The sequence below is a fragment of the Gossypium arboreum genome, chromosome 11, assembly GCF_025698485.1.
Source record: "Gossypium arboreum isolate Shixiya-1 chromosome 11, ASM2569848v2, whole genome shotgun sequence".
NCBI classification, from domain to species: Eukaryota; Viridiplantae; Streptophyta; class Magnoliopsida; order Malvales; family Malvaceae; genus Gossypium; species Gossypium arboreum.
Window position 1 is genome coordinate 22742870 of NC_069080.1, and position 20426 is coordinate 22763295.

The 20426-nt window shown below is 33.8% G+C and overlaps 2 long non-coding RNA genes across 2 annotated transcripts; both read left to right on the forward strand.

Moving 5' to 3' along the window:
- The first annotated feature begins 436 nt into the window (after window positions 1-436).
- Window positions 437-1194, forward strand: LOC128284035 (uncharacterized). The gene is made up of 2 exons (XR_008274334.1): window positions 437-593; window positions 910-1194. It is a non-coding gene; the product is annotated as an uncharacterized LOC128284035 (long non-coding RNA).
- Window positions 1195-3149: 1955 nt separating this feature from the next.
- LOC128284034 (uncharacterized) lies at window positions 3150-5412 on the forward strand. Its single transcript, XR_008274333.1, has 2 exons — window positions 3150-3202; window positions 5172-5412. It is a non-coding gene; the product is annotated as an uncharacterized LOC128284034 (long non-coding RNA).
- The last annotated feature ends 15014 nt before the right edge of the window (window positions 5413-20426 follow it).

The window sequence follows — 20426 nt, forward strand, 5'->3', positions numbered from 1 at the left end:
AATTTTCTAAAGAAATGAATATTAAAAAATATATATATTGAGATGAAAGAAAAACTTAATTGAAGTAAAATCAAACTTAAAAAAATAATTAATAAAAAAAACTATTGAAATAATGACTAAATCATAGTACGCCCGAACGTTCAGGGATCAAAACTGAAAATTACCCAGATCCTAAAACATGGCGCCTAGGTGCGTACCTAATTGCAAAGACATGCAAATTCTAGGGACAAATTGTGACAAAATAAAATGTAAATAAGGATCAACGAAAAGTCTGCGCAAACACGAGGGACTTGTCGCACAAATTTACCATTCGAAACACCAAGGCGTGATCCAACCTGTGGATCGGGCTTGCGCGTGGATCTCCCCCCTATACACGACACCATTTTAGTTAATTCCTAACTAAAAGAAATTAAATGGCAATCTGCCAATTCCCTCAAACAACTGAAGCAAATCCCTAGCTTTTTCCCCTTCTAACTGACGGTTCATCTCCGCATAATGGTGCTCTCAATCTTGGGGGAACCTTTCAGCCTTGGAGTCTCTTTGGATTCGATTTCAACAAAACAAAGAGAAGAAATCCATGGCATATTCGCACGGTAAGGTTTTTCCTTTCTTTTGTTTCTTTTTTCTGTTTTAAATGCGAAAAAACTAAAAAACCAAAAGAATAAATCGAAAAGAAAATCAAAAAGCCTCAAGAACTTTGGATTAGAAAATCACCTTTTAATTTCGGTAACCCTTTTTATTTCAGTATGCGTGTGTATATCTGGGAAAAAAGATCCCCTTTACATCATTTCCTTCGGTTTTTATAGCCAAAGAATCCATAAAAATAAAAAGGAAAAGAAAATAAAAAAAATCCTTGCTATAATCTGTTCCCCTTTGCTGTCAATTGCTGTTTGTTATTCTGTTTTACAGGTGTGTATGGCATGGCGCGTGTAGAGGAGCAATAGCGCGCGTGGGATGAGGCGTGAAGACGCATCTGGCACGGAGGCAGCAGCAGTTTGTTGACGTAAAGGCCTGCTTCCAGGCTAACAAGCGGCTGCACAAGGAAAAGAAACCCTTAGGGCACGTTTGGTTGGGAGGAATGGAATAGAGCTGTAATGTAATAGAGTTGTAATGAAATAGAGCTGTAATAGAATAAACCTGTAATGAATAATTCAGTTGTTTGGTTGAATGGAATGGAATAGAGTTGTAATAGTATTCTTGTGTTTGGTTGAATGGAATAGATGTTGTAATAGCATAAGGAAAAAGACTTAAATGACTAAAATACCCTTAGTAGAATTTTTTAGATAAATGATTATTATTTTAAATTTTAATAAAATTATTATTTAATATAATTTAATAAAAATAATAATAAATAATAAATAATTTAATCATATTTTAACATAAGTATTATTAAATACAATTTAATAAAATAATATATAATTTAATAACATTCTTAATATTATTATTAAATTATGAATTAATAAAATCATAATATATAATATTATAAAAATAATATATAACTACTTTATTATTTTTAAACACATTTAATGTGCTAAAGGTTCCATTATCCATTTATTTTTTCCTTGCACTCTTTTTCTTCCTTTACTAAATTTCTTTAAACACATATTTAATGTGCTAAATGTTCCATTATCCATTTATTTTTTCCTTGCACTCTTTTCTTCCTTTACTAAATTTCTTTTATCTTTTATATAATAAAAATCAAGTTTATATAATCTTCAATTGAGTTAATTGAAAGACTCGTCTACAACCATAGCTAAATCAACATATTATCATCTTTATAAACATATCATTTATATTTTTATATAGTTAAATTAAAACACTTGTTCCTTATCAAACAACTGTAAGGAAAGTCACTCCAAGCTAAGGTGCTATACTGTAAACAAGCATCAAAAGAGCACATAAAATATATATTTCAAAGTTTCATCTCAAATTGGATTATCCTCCACATTCATGCAACCAAACATTGCAAATGACACACATATCTACATACAATTTACATTCTGATCAACTACATGTTGGAAGAATACTCAATAGCAGTACTTCTTCGAGTAATCTTTCAAACCACGGCCTTTCCATGCCTCACGGTATACAATCCCAATGATGTCTCTAAACTCCTGTTTGTCCTTGAGAGCCCAGTTAATTTTGTTATTATCGATGCCAAGATCAATCATAATGTGCTTGTTTCTGAAAAAAAAGTTCACTTTACATTAAATCAGCTTAATAGCATCACATTCAAACTGTTTTATTAGCCCTATCCGACAACTTAGTTAACACCAATTTACTTCCCCTTTAACAACGAATTTAACCTTTTCGATCAGCAACAAAAACTAATATTTAACAACTATTGTTTTTCTTTTATTTCATACATGCAGCAGACCAATTGCTCTATATATTACAACACATTCAAATAAGTATTTACATGCTGGAATAATGAGCTTTCAAGCTGTAGTTTCTAGCAGTCATTTAAGCATTTAATTGTCAAATTTTCACTTCACTACTAACAACCGAACTTAGTAAGAATAACATAATTGTAACGCCCCAATTTTCGGGAATCCTGTGAATGTTGGCATAGGTTTAATTATGTTAGTGGGCCTCTAGAAAGCCTAAGCTTAAGATAGAACCCGACAATTTTAGTTAATTTTTGTTCCATAAGAAAAAGGGGGTGAAATTATGAAATAGGACCTATGTGAAAATGTTTGAAAATGCTATAGGCTAAATTGAAGTGGCCAAATAAATAGGAGTGCAAAATAGGAGGATTTGCATGACAAACCTCCCATTTTACATGAAGTGGCTAGCCATCATGTTGTTGTAGACAAAATGAACACTTGATATCCATAATTTATGGTACAAATTGATACAAATTGATAATAGGTTAGGTAAATGTTTCATGATAATAGGTTAGGTAAGTGTTCCATGATAATAGGTTAGGTAAATGTTCCATGATAATAGGTTAGGTAAATGTACCATGATAATGGGTTAGGTAAATGTTTCATAATAATGGGTTAGGTAAATGTTTCATGATAAGAATATCATGTATTTTGTATTAAAGAATTAAATGGATGAAATATGAAGTTTTATTAAAAGAAAAGGGTGAAAAGAACAAAGTTTTGTCCATCTTTGTTCATCATAGCTGAAAGTTAGAGAAGAGAAAAAGAGGAGAAAGCTCTTGAGTATTTGGTCATTAGGAGGAGGAAAATTGAAGGTAAGTTCTTGGTACCTTGCTTCTATCTTGAGGTTCATGAGTTCTTCTTGATTCTACCTTAACTCTTGAAGTATATTTTGATTTTTAGTTGTGTTGTGAGCATTTGGTCATGAATTAAAATGAAGGAAATGGTTGTTGTTTCATGTTCTTTTGATGAAAAATGGAAGATATGTGAAGTTGAGCCAAACAAATGAGCATGCATGTGCCTTAGATGCTAAAGGAAAAATCGGCTAACATGTTGTGCTTTAAAATGATGAAATGGAGATTATGCTTAAGTAAAAATCATAGATATGTGATGATTGATTGGTGATATACATGTTTAAATAACATGCATGCAAGATAGGTGTATGAAAGAGTGATTTGGTAATAAATCTGCTTGGGACAGCAGCAGTAACGTGACTTTGGAAAATCACCATAAATTGTGGGAGATGAATTAGAAGCTGAATAAATTATGTAATTAAAGCTTATTGAGTCTAGTTTCTAATGAAATAAACAAGAACATATTTTGAATTCTGTACAATGAGAAATTTGATTCGTAATGAAGAGTGGTTAGATTAGTCAAACAGTGAAACATGGGAAACTTTGAGAAAAATCTTGTATTGATTGGATAAACCAAAAATTCTGAAAATTTTATGGATAGAAGATATATGAGTCTATTTTCAGGGAAAATTAACGGCACTTGATTTGGAGTTTCGTAGCTCCAGTTATAAATGATTTAGTGACTATTGCTCAGGAAGACAGCTTGCAGTGAAATTATGATTATGTGGTAAACATTAACAAAAATTTGTTAATGAGTTGCTTATTGATTTCTTATAAGCTTACTATGATCTGTAGGTGTGGTTGGCCGAATATTGTAAGGGGTTAATATGTAGTTTGTATTTGAATAGTTAGATTAACGTGTTAGTAATCCAATTGTAGGCGGTTCGTGTGTGGATCTCGTCAACATATCGTCGCAAAGCAGTGTGTAACTAACACCCTCTTTCTTAGTCTAGATCGGCAAAAGTCGAAAAGTCGAAATGCCGAAAACCGTATTTTGTAGATTTGCGAGAAAAGCGAATGCTCGTGAGGTAAATCGATTAATGTTTTGGTAAGCTGCAAAATTTGACCGCAAAGTGCATGATTTACGTGCCCTCGATATTTTTGGGCTTAATGGGCCAAAATTGAATGATGGGCCAATCGGGCCCAATTCGTAAGAACCTCGATGACGTAATTACGTTAGTACGTGAAAGGTAGGAACATGCATGAAAAACCCTAAAATAGATAAATTACTGAAATACCTTTAAAAGTGGAAAATTTACGCTTTTACCCTAGTAGATAAATTACCAAATACCCCTAGGGTTAAATTGACCTAAATGCACGTTTGATTGTTGTTATTTATCGCATGCCATGTTGTTATTATCTAATGCATGGGATTGGGATATTGACGGAGGAAGTCTTGAAAGTGGCTTGTCCACGTACTAGAGGCTTTGCCTCAATTTATGTTAACTGAGCGGCAAAGGCGCAGAATGTGGAGTGTTAAATTTGGGTGGGTTGAGCTATCCCACATGGAGTGTATGGTGGTATGGGTGGAGTGTAGTGGTTGGTGGGTTGAGTAGTCTCCCAAATGGGCTTGCATATGTTATTGATGTTGCATGTATTTTGAAATGGGCCTATGGGCCATACATTATCTGAATAAGGGCTAAGGCCCGTTTATTATAATCTGAAAAGGGCTCGCCCAGTACCACTATTACCCAAATGGGCTTGCATATGTTTCTTGATGTTGCATGTATTTTGAAATGGGCCTATGGGCCATCATCATTATCTGAATAAGGGCTAAGGCCCGGTTTATTGTAATCTGAAAGGGCTCGCCCAGACCATCATTACTGAATGGGCTTAGGCCCAATAGGCTTGAGCTGACTTGGGCTTTGAATGGGTTTTCCTTACACACTGAGTTTCCCCAAACTCACCCCTTTTATTTTCATCCACGCAGGAAATCCCCAACCATAGTGGGCTTGGAGCTGTGAGGGAATTCGGAGTGGCCACCCGTTCTGAAAGTTTGATTTTCTTCTGGTGAACTGGACATCCTTTTAATTACGTTTGAGGTTTTGGGCTTTTAAATGTAATAAGGCCGCTTATTTATTTTTGATGGTTTTTATATGTTTTATTAAGATAGATAATATTTATTTTAACTGTTGAAATTGGATAGCTTTAGGGCGCGTTTTCAAAAACAACAGTTGATTTCAAAATAACACGACAACAAGCAAAGCTTCCGCAATGAAAGTATTTTCCAAAATTAATCACTTTTCCTAAAAATGACTTAATCAAATCGGTTTCCTAGAAATATCCATGACGTTAAGGTGTGGCAATGGCGGTATGCATGTCTAGGATTGGATCCGAAGGAGCTTGGTACTTAGCGATCCGATGGACTCACCACCTCTTTTCCGGTTTCCTACCGGTGCATGACTTCCTTTCACTTTAACCCTTAATGAATTAATCTTTTGAACATCAAGTACGATTTTCGGACTTAGAATGGAAATTTTTTACGTTTTGATGTGGCGTGCGGATCCGCCATAACTTCGGGCCGGGTTTGGGGTGCTACAATAATATTTTAGCTACTAAACTCGATTTATAAACCCTACAACCATAGCTTACTGCATGCAAACTTGAGAATTTAAACATGAGAATTTGCAAAGTTTCCTTTGAAAACTCACTCACAAGCACATTCAATTTGTCCTATTTTGGACAAAGACAAGACGATAGCATGCGGTGGCATTTGTATCCTGCAAGAACACACTCAATAGTATTAAAATTTATTAGTTCATCACAAGAACAATCCATGATTTTAATCCAAGAATATGAATTATTTGGTCCCAAAACTGAATAGCATAATGCAACAAATGGGACTGTCTTTTGACCCTCAATCAACATGAAAATAGAACCATTAATTTGTTCAAATTTTGGACAGCAAAATAAGGGCACAAAATTGGATAGCAGTAATTTTTACACTATTTTCGAGCAGCATAAATACTTACATTTTAATCAAGACCAAGCAGTAGGAAATCTTAATTATAACTATGACATCTTCTAATTTCAGCTTAGGACATTAATATTTAATCAATTCCAAAGAAGAGTTACCTTAATTTCATTACAAAAGTCATATTCGACAAGCATGCATGGAGTTTGCATTCCTCGACAGTTCACTCAACAACTAACAATCATCAAGACTTTTCCTTCAATTTTCATCACACATACCAGCATTAGAGTACAATAAATCATTCAAGAAATAACTTAAACTCACACCATAACCAACAACAGTCATTTTTTTATTTACAACCATTTCTTCAAATTTCCAACATGATTTATTTGCTCTAACCAAAAATTAACAGCAGACTAATTGATGGTTTAATAATAAAATTCAGACAACTTAATTGAAGTCACCAACTAGTTTAATTCGACTTGACAATTAACTAAATGAGTAAGTGTGTGTAAATTTCAAGGAATACTTACCGAATTCTTCCTTATGAGCACAAAATTTCTCCTTGCCTTTACCACTTTAACCATCTCCTACCTCTCTAACTTCTTAATATGAAGAAACAACTATTTAATATGCCAAATCCATGGCCTCTCCCTCCATGCTAAAAGACAATGAGCAACCCTTTTTGAACCCCTGTGATGCCTATGATTCCTCAACAACAATGCCATGATCAAATTACAACATAAACCAAAATATCAGACTTTTTAGGGAAAAATAGATAAATACTATGATCTAAGCACAAAGATGAAAGGATCATCTTCCAAAAGAAAAAAAACTAGGTCATGCCATTAAGTAGAACTTGTGAGATCTCGCTTTAATTTCCAAAAGGCGCTTTCAATCTAAGTGCAAACCACAACAAATTAAACCCAATAAACCTAATTGAAAATTTTTGCGAAATCAAAATTTCTCCCAAAAGAGGAAAAATTCTTCCACAGGAATTCAGAATCAAAACTGAAATTCGAAAGATCAAAAGGTATTTCTCTAAATCCAATGAAAAAGAACAATCAAAAATCAACATTGAGAAACCAGAAAGAAAATAGAGGAAGAAAAGTAATGGGAAATTGGAACAATTAAAAAGAAGTACCCTTGGACATTCTTGAGGGTTTCATTAAACCTGGAATCAAGGCTTTATTTGTGACGCTAATCTTCTTCACCATGGTTGCTGCTGCTGGTCTTTCAAACCCCTCTTCTTGCTCACTCCAAACGTTCTATACAGGTATATTGGGAGAATGGTGAGGGTAAATAGAAAGTAAGAAGAAAAAGTTTAAATAAAACAGAGAAATTTCATACCGCACGATAGATTTGTTGAAAAACTCTCAGATAGGAGTAGGGAATTTGAAAAGATGTGAGATGGGTAGAAAAGGAAAGAAAAATAATTTTTTGTATTACTGGAAGCGTTGAATAGCCATTCATTAGTGATGGCGTTGAATTGCTATTCATTGATTTTGAGGAATAAGGCTGTAATAGCTATTCCATTGAATAGGCTTTACAGCCAACCAAACCCTTGAATAAGATCATTGTGTTGAATAAGGAAGGAATGGCAAAGCCATTCATGTGAACCAAACAAGGCCTTAGGGTTTCTGCTCAAAAATGTCTTGGGCCATTTGGGCCTGTCTTAGGATAATTGGGTAGGGTTTCAATTGGGTTAAGCTTATTTGGGTTAATTTGCTTGTAAGTGGGCTAGGTAATTGGGTTTGTAACATGGACATTGAATTTCTGATTATTGAGTTTTATTTTGTTTTTATTATTTTATTATTTTGATTTTGGTATGGGTCCCAATGAAATGGGCCTATTACAATTTTATTATTAATTAATTTAATATTATTACTATTATTATATTTCTTTTTTGTATTTATTTAATTATTATTATTCTTTAAATACACTATATTTTATCATTACTTTTTATCATTTTATTGTTTATTTATTTATATCCTTTTATACAATTACAAACTTCAAATTATTTATTATTTGTAGTATTATTATTAATATTCTTATCGTTATTATCAATATTATTGTTTTTTAAATTGTTTTACATAATATTTATTTATTTATTTGTTTACTATTAGGTTTTTTAACTTAAAATTTTTAGCTTACTCATTTATATTATCGCGTTTATTATCATTCATTATGCATATTAGTATTGTAATTTATCATTACTATTTTTACATTTTTTACTACAAATTCGTGTTACATTTTACCCGATACATTAAAAATATTGTTTTAAATAAGCAATATTTCGTATTTTGAAATTCGAAAAGTCGTTTCCTAACTTACGAGGTTTCAATTTTCTCGATAAATTCGAACCAAATAAACGTTTTAAAAAATTTTAATATTCTCGGGAATTAAGAAAAGATTGTGTTCTAACTTACGGAATATGATTTCTTTCTAAAACCGAGATAGTCAAATTTTTTTCAAAATAAATAAAATTTTGGGGGTTTATTCTCGTTTCAAAAATTTAAGACATTGCGTTCTAACTTACGAGACGTAATTCTTTTTCTCGATTAACGTGAAATATGCTCTTTTCTCGAAAAAGTTTCAGTTAAATAACTTTTTAACAAATGATCGTATTTTAAATTTCTTCAAAGTTCTCAATTTTCGACACTAAGGCATTAATTAATCAACTAGGTACCAATTTTGGACGTATCGAGGGTGCTAATCCTTCCTCGTGCGTAACCGACTCTCGAATGCATCTTTTTGAATTTCGTAGGCCAAAATCGTTGTTTTAATAAATCAAACCGTTTATTGAAAACAACCACTTTTCGAGGTGACCCGATCACACCTCATCAAAAAGGATTGGTGGTGACTCCTGTTTTTTTCGTTTTCATTCTTAAAATAAAAGTCGACTCTTTGTCTTTTACAAAAAAAATGGTTTCGACAGTTTGGCGACTCCACTGGGGACGCAAAATAAATGAGTCAAGCCACGAGTTGATTACTTTTTGTCTTTTTATCGAAAGTTGAAAATTTGGTTTAAATTTACGATCCTCTCGTTGTATTTCATCCGTTTTTGTTACGATCTTCATCATTTTGGTATGCTTTATTGGTTTGAGCTCTTGATATATTTCTGCACATTTGTATCACATGATTGGTCAATTTTACCCTTTTAAGTGGGAATGAAAAACTATTCCTTCGTGAGGTTTTCACCTACGCATAAGATAGTGGATCGCTTTCGAGATACATCCGTACCTATGTCTTCGTGAGATTTTCATCTCCGTGCAGCCATAGGGAAATGTATTCCCCTAAACTAAACTCGATCCATATGAGCCTATAATGGGTGAGGATAAAAGAATCTGTCAGTTCGAGTACCTTTACTTTAGAACCAAACCGCATATAGCGAGCCTTAAGAGCCCACCCTAGGTAGAACCACTCCAAACCCTAGTGGTCACCCGAATAGGTGCTCTATTTTTTTTCTTGCTTGTTTTTGCTTTGTAATAACCTGTTTCATTTTTGGTTATGATTGTATAGCTCTTATATAATAGAAAAGAGGTGTTGATTCACGTTCAGTTACTAAATAGAAAGCTTGTAATGGAAAATGGATTTCTTGATAAAGAGGAAGACAATACGATCGTCCGAATATGGTACAAGAAAACGCAACGAGAGAAGGTTGGTAATCTGATGGGAAATACACGTCTTTGCTTCATTGCTTAAGGATTCAAGCCGAAAAAGATTATTCAAGAGCCATCAACGTCTTGACTTTCTTAAAGAAGCTAACGAGCATCACGAAGATGAGTGAGCAATGGGTCGCGGCCTGGATCAAGAAAAAAGGGGGATAATAGAGGTGTCTCTTGGAAAATTTGCAGGATTTGATCTTAACACCCAGACATGAAGAAAAGGATCGATGTCTTCGCCTGGAGTATGGTGGAAAGGCAGTATGTGTGTCCATTTTATATAAAGAGATTTGTTTTTTTAGTAAAGTTGTTCCAACAAAATTGAATCAGAATCAACGCCTCTTTTTTGCATTCATTTCATGCATTAGAATTGTATTGCATCATATACATTAAATCTCACAAAAGGACCTTAAAATCTTGGCAGTTACCCTGGAATATCAATACACGAGGAATAACTAAAGAAATGGACCAAAGGTTGGAGAGATTAGAGCAAATGTAAATACAGATGCAAGAGCAATTGGCCAAAATTCATCAAGATATGAGGGATCAGATGCTAGAATTCTAAAGAAATATGATGAGCCAGTTAACCCTGTTGCTGGTAGAGGGTTAGAAAAAGGAAAGAGCCTTATGGTCAATTCTGGGGACGATAACGAGGACCCTGCTTATCCTCCAGGCTTTACTCCAACAAACACTCAAGCACAACCAAACACGTATCCACAAAGGGTGTCTGTTAACATTAGACCCCAATACCAAATCGGTACCTCGACACCGATGAACTTCCCGACAGGTTCAAGTTCTAACTCAGGGGATAATCTAACCAATCATGTTGTCCTTGATCTGGATGATCTAGCGGAAACAAAAACGGTAAGAGTGGAACTCCCAAATCAATACTTTAAAGGCCCCAAAGAAGAGGGAAAATAAGGTAAAAATACGAGTATGTATAACAAGGGCTATTCAAAGTCGATTATCGTAAGTCAGCTAAGGACGGTAACTACTAGCCATCAGATCCCCCAAGGCAAGAACCCAATCCAAGATCAAACTCAGAAAAACTCTGGTTCACGTCCATACCAATCACATATAGGGAGTTGTACCAAAGTTTATTTGATACACATGTAGTATCCTCGTACGTAAAACCTATGTAGCCCTCATACCCTAAATGGTACGACGCGAACACCCAATTCGAGTACCACGTGAAAATCACAGGACACTCGATCGAGAACTACACCGCTTTCAAAAAGATAATCAAAAGACTCATCAAAATAGGTATTGTGAAATTCGATGATCCATTTGGTGCAGAAAATTTGTTACCCAAATATTTTGATAAAGGGATATACGTGATAATCAAGAGTACAGGGAAGAGAATCAAAATATATGTAGCAGAAGTAAAAACCCCGCTGAGGGAGGTTTGAAAGAAAATGGTAGAAGGAGGATTAATCACACAGGATTTAGGGGAAAAACCCGGAGAAGTAATAAACTCCTGTGAGTTCCATATGAAGAGGGTTACGAGATTCAAAAATGCAATCAATTCAAAGCCTTGGTGCAAGGCCTGATGGATAATAAGGAACTAAAATTCTTTGGATATACTGAAAGCCCGGAAGGAATGTTCAGAAATTAGAGCATCAATGCTATATCCGAAGAAGGTATTGAAAGAGAAAATTTATCAGGCATTTGCCCTTATGAGCCTGGAAGTGTTCTGAACAATTGGACCGCGGAAGAGATTCTTGTAGTTTTTACAGCTGATTCAGAGTAATGTTCAAAACACGCTTGTTGCTTTAAGCCTGGAAGCAATAAGAATCTTTTTGTGAAATAGGCTCACGTCCAACATCTTTATTTCAATAAAAATGCATTTTTGTGTCTCACTTTGAGCAAATATTCTTTTATTCCTTCATTTCATTCATATTCATACCACATAAATAACTGTTCTTAGATTTATTTATTCTTTGGATATTCCTTCATGCCTAAAATAGGTCTCCAGATATCAACGACATGAGCGACGTTGCTACTGACCCAAAATCTCCTATTGAGCGAGACATGTGTCTGGAGGGATCTTAGGACTTTGAAGATGACAGAGATTGTAACTTATCTCCGAATTTGTTAAGGATGGTAGAACGAGAAGAAAAACAGATTCTACCACACAAAGAGACAATAGAGATTGTGATCTTGGAAGAATGAAAAGAAGTGAAAGTTGGAGCTTGTATTGACGCAAGACAAAACGAGACCTCATTGAGTTACTTCAAGAATTCAAAGATGTCTTCACATGGTCGTATCAAGATATGCCTGGGCTACTAAGATGTGTGGACACTGTTGAGGCTAAGAAAATCTTAGAAAAATCTATAAGGGCGTTTGAGGAACACATGCTAATGATTTTACAATGGCTAGGCAAATCGTGAGATTTGGGTACTGCTGGTCCACCATGGAAGGGGATTGCATCAGTTATGCCAAGAAATACCATAAGTGTCAAACTTATGGAGACAAGATTCATGTGCCTCCTTCATGTCATGACTTTTCTATGGACTTTTTCTATGTAGGGCATGGATGGTAGTGGGCCGATCTCGCCAAAAGCTTCTAGCAAGCATCAATTCATCTTTATGGTCATCAATTACTTCACTAAGTGGGTGGAAGTTGCTTCAGGTGCTAATGTCATAAAGTCGGAAATCATCAAATTCTAAAAAAAAAAAAAGGAGCAAAGAAACAAAAAAAAAAGATCATGGGGAAAATGACTAAGACTTGTAAAGATTGGCATGATAAGTTATCATTTACCATTTATGCCTATTGAACGTCAGTCTAGACCTCCACTGGGGCAACGCCTTTCCCATTAATGGAATAGAGGCAGTTTTGTCCATTGAAGTCGAGATGTCTTCTCTCCAAGTTTTGTTAGAGTTGAAGTTAGGTAAAGCCGAATAGATCCAATACCAATATGATCAACCGAATTTGAGCTAAGAGAAAAGGTTGAAAACTATCCGTCATGGTTAAATGTACCAAAAACAAATGATGCAAGCTTACAACAAGAAGGCTAGCCCTAGAGAATTCCATGAGAGGGACTTGGTATTGAAAAAAATCCTTCCCATACAAAAGGGCTTCAGAGGAAAATGGATGCCAAACTGGAAAGGACCTTATGTGGTAAAGAAGGTTTTTTCTGAATGAGCATTGATATTAACCGAGATGGATGCCAAGAACTTGCCTAATCCTGTAAATTTAGATTCTATTAAGAAATATTTCACTTAAAAAAAAAGAAAAGAAAAGAAAAAAGAAGAGGCCAAGACGAAAACCCGCAAAGGGCGCCTTGAGACCAAAGGGGATTTGAATTGAAAACCCAAGAAAAGGGCAATTCAAATTTTGATCGAATGTGGGGCATGTGGTTGTCTTGCTATCCCTGAATTAACAAAGAGGAGGTATGCTACATCTTGGAACATCAACAAATTACTCTAGATCTCAAGAAGTTCGTACAGAGAAGCTCAGGCTGCGATATCTAGGGCACCTATTTTTCCTCTCTCCTATTTTGTATTCTAGCAATGTTTGCTTTCTTTCATTAATCCATTCTTTTCAGATTTTGTTCCTAATAAATTTCAATTATGTTCGTCATTACGATCTTTTTCAAGCATTTTGCATCGAAATAATGATTGATGGACTAATAATACTCTCATAAAAGGAGTTTTGCATATTACTTTGAAAGCTTCTAAATAGTACAAGAACCTGAAACAGGATTATTACTTAGAACTCACCAAACGTAAGGGTTGGAAATATTTGAGAAAGAAGAGTCTAAATTGTAACTATTTCTTCGAGTTTTTTGTCAAATATATCAGTTGAACAAGAAGATAGAATATTGCGTCAGTGATTAAACCTTGATGAACAATGAGCAATTACAACCCAAACATTAAGAAGGGATCATTCTCATGACATTCTGCATTCATGCAAATATCATTCATACACATCTAGTTAGGAGAATTTGATTCATTCTGATCATGACATCCTAATCATTTGACATAAACATAGGCCCATGAAATCGATTCTACAGGTCATGATCCTCAGAGGACAATGTAGCAAGATCAGCAAATCCACAAATCTCATCTCCCTGAAGTAGCAGTGGAGCAGATTGAAGTTATAGACTTTATCTCTTTAAAGTTGCAGTGGAGCAGACTGAAGACAACGAATCTTATTTCTTTGACGTTACAGTGGAACAGATTAAAGCTGCAAATTATGGCGGATCTTATCTTCCTAAAGTTACAGTGGAGCAGATTGAAACCACCAGTCTTATCTCCCTGAAGTTGCAGCGGAGCAGACTGAAAAAAGCGAATCTTATTTCCCTGACGTTGTAATGGAACAGATTAAAGCTACAAATTGTGGCGGATCTTATCTTCTTGAAGTTACAATGGAGTAGATTGAAGCCATCAGCCTTATCTTCCTGAAGTTACAGCAGAACAGACTAAAGATAGCGAATCTTATTTCCCCGACGTTGTAGTAGAACAGATTAAAGTTACAATTTATGGCGGATCTTATCTTCCTTAAGTTACAATGGAGCAGATTGAAGCCACCAGCCTTATCTCCCTGAAGTTGTAACGGAGCAGACTGAAGATAGCGAATCTAATTTCCCTGACGTTGCAGTGGAACAGATTAAAGCTACAAATTATGACGGATCTTATCTTCCTGAAGTTGCAATGGAGCAGATTGAAGCCACCAGGCTTATCTCCCAGAAGTTGCAGCGGAGCAGACTGAAGATAGTAGATTTTATTTCCCTGAAGTTACAGTGAAGCAGATTGAAACTAAAAGTTGCAAGTCTTATCTCCCTGAAGTTGCAGTAGGAACAGACTGAAGATAGTGAATCTTATTTCCCTGAAGTTGCAGTGGAGCATATTGAAGCTACAAGTTACAGATCTTATCTTTCTGAGGTTGCAATAGAGCAGGTTAAAGTTATAAACCTTATCTCCCTGAAGTTGCAGTGGAGCAGATTGAAGCCACTAGTCTTATCTCCCTGAAGTTTCAGTGGAGTAGATTGAAGCTACAAGTTACAAATCTCATATCCCTGAAGTTATAGCGGAGTAGATTGAAACTACAAGTCTTATCTCTCTAAAGCGGCTATGGAGCGGATCAAAACAATAAGATGCAGTGGACTGGAATGAAACTACTTGAAGAAGAGGAGCACTAAAGAAGTCAAGACTCGGCGAGATCGGGCAAAATTGGTCTTTCTTAAAAGTCTTTACTTTATTCTCGTTACACGACAACGAGCAAAGAGGGGCAGCTGTACAAGCCCAATTTAGCCCGGGGCCCATAAATTAAAATAAAATCAAAACAAAAGTCCACAGTCCCATTACAACCCAAACCTCATACCCAAATTACTAAAACCCATACCCAAACCTCAAATCCACACCTAAGCTAAAACCCAAACAGCCCAAAACATTAAAACCCAATTACAGACCCACTAAAATGGGCCCAAACCCTAATGACCCAATAGAGACCCAGAACCTAAACTGATTCTAGGGTCTCTGAAACCCTAGATGAGTCGTCCTAGCCTCTGCACTGCCTGCTACCACTGCCTTGTCACGTCCACCGCCCTCAAGTTACACCTACAAACAACAGGAACATTAAAATAAGTTTAAAAGAGTTTGTAAATGGCTATAAAAGCTAATCAAAATCCATTGTAAAAATTTTAGGGATTTTTATCGAATACAAAAACAAATTCAAACACACCAAACAAATCGAAAAAAAAAATAGCAAGTAGTGGAAAAAAATAAAAACGTGCTAAGGTCTTTATTTTCATTTTTATTTATTTATTTTATTTCTTCTTCTTTATTTTCCTCCTTCGAATATATATACATACGCTTATATTTTCTTTATTTTCCTTTAAAAAAATAGTTTATATATATAAATATATCAAAAATAATAAAAAAGAAAAAATTACCTTTTTTTGAGTTCTGACTGCGGTGCACAGCGGTCGACAGCGGCAAACAGCGGCGGTCCTGCGATTGGAATTCCCACCGAACCCTCAGGCCCTGCAGAGAGAAAAAGAGAGAGAGGAAGGTTTGTTTTTAAAAACAGATGTTGAAATGATTTTTTTTTGGAAAATTTGCTTAAATAGAGGGCTAAAACGACGTCGTTTTGGCATGGGTCCTTAAACCCCAAAATGGTGTCGTTTCATTCTCAAGCCGCGCGACCCGACCCGTTCTGGCCTAGGATTTGCACGTTTTTCATAAAGGGATTATTTACCCTTCCTTCCACTTTTTTATGGTTTTACAATAAATTTTTTCTTATTTTTAATTTTTACCCCATTATTTATTTCGATTTCAATTTGGTCCTCCCTTATGTTGTGCGTTTTGGAGGAGAAAGGAAAATTTCTCTTTTGGTCCCTCTTTTTTATTCGAACATGCAACTTGGTCCTTTTCCTTTTTATTTATTTCTGATTTGCCCCAAATTTCTGTTTAAAAGTTCAATTTAGTCCTTTTTTATTTATTGTTATTTTATTATTAAATTAGTTAATTTAGCATTATTATTATCATTACTATTATTATTACTATCATTATTATTATTATTATTATTATTATTATTATTATTATTATTATTATTATTATTATTATATTTTATTTTGTTTTTATTTACTTATTATTTTATTATTAATTAATTTAATATTATTACTATTATTATATTTCTTTTTATATTTATTTACTTATTATTATTCTTTAAATACACTATATTTTATCATTACTTTTTATCATTTTATTGTTTATTTATTTATATCCTTTTATTCAATTTCAAACTTCAATTTATTTATTATTTGTAGTATTATTATTAATATTATTATCGTTATTATCAATATTATTGTTTTTTTAAATTGTTTTACATAATATTTATTTATTTCTTTGTTTACTATTAGGTTTTTAAATTTTAAATTTTTAGCTTACTCATTTATATTATCGTGTTTATTATCATTTTGTTATGCATATTAGTACTGTGATTTATCATTACTATTTTTACATCTTTTTCCTACAAATTGTGTTACATTTTACCCGATACATTAAAAATGTTGTTTTAAATAAACAATATTTCATATTTTGAAATTCGAAAAGTCATTCCCTAACTTACGGGGCTTTGATTTTCTCAATAAATTCAAACCAAATAAACGTTTTAAAAATTTTTAATATTCTCGGGAATTAAAAAAAGATCGCGTTCTAACTTACGGAATATGATTTCTTTCTAAAACCGAGATAGTCAAATTTCTTTCAAAATAAATAAAATTTTTAGGGTTTATTCTTATTTCGAGAATTTAAGACATTGCGTCCTAACTTACAAGATGTAAATTTTTTTCTTGATTAACGTGAAATGTCCTTTTCTTGAAAAATTTTCAGTTAAATAACTTTTTATCAAATGATCGTATTTTGAATTTCTTCAAAGTTCTCAATTTTCGACACTAAGGCATTAATTAATCAACTAGGTACCAATTTTGGGCGTATCAAGGGTGCTAATCCTCCCTCGTGCGTAATTGACTCCCGAACCCATCTTTTTGAATTTCGTAGGCCAAAATCGTTGTTTTAATAAATCAAACCGTTTATTGAAAACAACCACTTTTCGAGGTGACCCGATCACACCTCATCAAAAAGGATTGGTGGCAACTCCCTTTTTTTCGTTTTCATTCTTAAAATAAAAGTCGACTCCCTGTCTTTTACAAAAAAAATGGTTTCGACAGTAGTAATTTAAAAGGTATTGAATTTTTAATCAATGTTTAATACATTTTTTTAATAATATATTATTTAAGAAATAGGTATAATTTTTTTAGATTATCTATGTATGAGAGCAGCAGTGGTAATTCAAGATCTTCTAAAATGGAAAATTTTCAATTTAAGTCTCTTTATAGTTTATAAAATTTTAAACTAGTAATGGTAAAATTGCACTTTGGCACTCCTAAAATGATAAAATTTGATTTAATTCTTTACAATTTATAAAAATATAGGTTATTAAATGGTAAAATTATATTTTTACTATCGTAAAAATATACAATTTAATTTCGTCTCCCAAAAAAATTTGTTTGGCTCCGCCCCTGTATGATAGAATACTCTTCATAAATTTGAAATTTAGTTTTTATATTTTTATTTATAAGAATTGTTAACACTCTTAAATTTATTTGTGGTTATTTTTAAAAATATTTGTTTTTGAATTAGAAGTTATTTTACTATTTTATTGAATATTATTTAAGACGAAAATAAAAGTGTTAAAATAGAAAGTACTTTTAAAAGAAATAATACCAAAAAATCGAGTAAAGCACGCGTTGAGTTGAACCCGAATTATGCAACGAACACGAACGAAAATTGAGAAAATTGGATACAAATATCTACGTGGATAAAACAAATCACAGGTAAAGAAAACTTGACAGCAAAAACTAAAATATAAAAAATTCTCAAAATTCTCACAAACTCTCTCTTAATTTTGTTGTTGTTATTCCTATTAGGCCTATTTATAGGTTGAATTTCATGTACAAATATGACTAAAACATCTCTACGATAATCAGAGTTAAATTGGAAAAATATAACAAAGTTTAACTAAGAGAAGAAAGCAGATTAAGTAGGGAATACGTGGCTACGTCGTGACGTGGCATGCTGCCTCATCAAGACGCCCTTCATTGTGTCATTGAGACATGGAAAATCTTCTCGTTATGATGTCGCTGTCATGTCATCAAGAAATCGGTTCTTCTTTGTTCCGACATCAACCTTGTTTTATCTAAAATATGAAGTACACTCCATGGTTGTATTGAATAATGTCCTCTATTGCATGGTTTTAGTGTGTAGGAATTTAAAATCAATTAATATGGTGATGTATGTCTCCTTTCGAACATTATTGAAGATATGGTAAATAAAATAATTATGTTATTGCAGTATGCATTATTGAAAATGGTTGAATTTAAAATGAGAAACATAAATTTAGATTTGGAACACATTACCTCAAGTTTCTGATAGACTGAAGAATGGTACTTATAGTTGATTTTGTCAGCTTGCAATATTAATATCGGATTAAATAAATAGATGAAAAAGGAAAAATCTAAAAGATATGAATACCATTAGCAATTTAATTCTATGCTATAAAAATCGTTAATTATGTTGCAAACTGGTAAAACATGGTAATTAATAATTGTCATATATGCATTATGAATGTCGAAACCACCCTTTTTATTTAAAATTTTAATTTAATAAAAAAATGAGGAATCAACTGTTTGAAAAACAAATACATGGAGTCGCCACCGATCCTTTAGTTTTGGTATGATCGGATCACCTGAGAATTTGGTTATTTTAATAAAACATTTTTGGTTTACTAAAACAACGATTCTAGTCTACAAAAATATGAGAAAATAAGCTCGGGAGTCAGTTATGCATGAGGAAGGATTAGCACCCTCACTACGCCCGAAATTGGTACCAAATCGACTAAATAATGTCCTTATGTCTAAAATTAAAAATATTTTTGAAATGTGGTTCTTTTTTAATAACATTTGAATAATCCAAGTTGGTTGTCAAAAATCTTCTTGTTTCGACGTCTGAAAGCTTATAATTCGAAAATTACAAAAGGATGCCCAACTATTTGGTCCAACGAAAAACTGAAACCTAGCACAGTAGGGCACGATTCCTCGAATTTCCAAACATTGCTTGTTACAGGCCAATTTTTGGGTCACTTACAATAATTTAAACCCTCAAACCCATTAAACCCCAACCCAACAAATCACTACCCATTACAAACAACTAACCCAAACCCGGTTGGCCCACTAGCACCTAACCCACTAAACTAACAACCCAATTGATCCTAGCCCAAACACATGAGGCCCAAACCTTTGACCCAAATTCTGACTTAGGGTTTCAGTTTCTGAAACCCTAAACCGCTTAGCGCCAAGAACCACCCCAACAACCCCATCTGCGCCCATGCGATGCGCCACCGTCACCTCCACCGTGCCCATTCCCTGCAATCAGATAAGACAGATGCAATAAAAAAATAGGTGTAAAAGGGTTATAAAAACCCAAATCAAAAACTGTAAGGGGGTTCCCCTTTCTTTTCTTTTTTTAGACAGTTTAAAATACAAAAGAACAAGAGAAGTATCTCAAGTTTATAATCAAAGTAGTAGTTTTAATTAGTACTCAAATACAAGCAAAATATCCAAATAACCAAGCATCGATATCAACACTAAGGTGATTTTTTTTTTTTCTTCATTTCAGTTTCGGCCTTCTATTTTATACGTATACATACTAAATAAAATAATAAAATAATAAAGTAAACAATAACAAAAAAAGAAAGAAAAATTTTACCTTTTCGAAAATCCGGCCACCGTCCGGCGCCGGTGAACCTCGGGTGACCAAACGGTGGCCGGCTTTCCTCACCGGAAATCGCTCCCTCTCCCCTTCTCCCCTTTGTTTTTCTAATCTGTTTCCAAATGATTTTTTTTTTGGATTTTTTAGGCTATTTATACTAGTTAAAAATGGTGCCGTTTTGACTTTGAAGTTCAGACCAAAAAACGACGTCGTTTTGGGATCCGACAGGATCCGCGTGTTTTTTAAAACGAAAGGGCTATTTGCGCAATCGGCCCTTCCGCTTTTTAAACGTTTTACAATCAAGTTTTTATATTTTAATTTGGCCCCAGAAT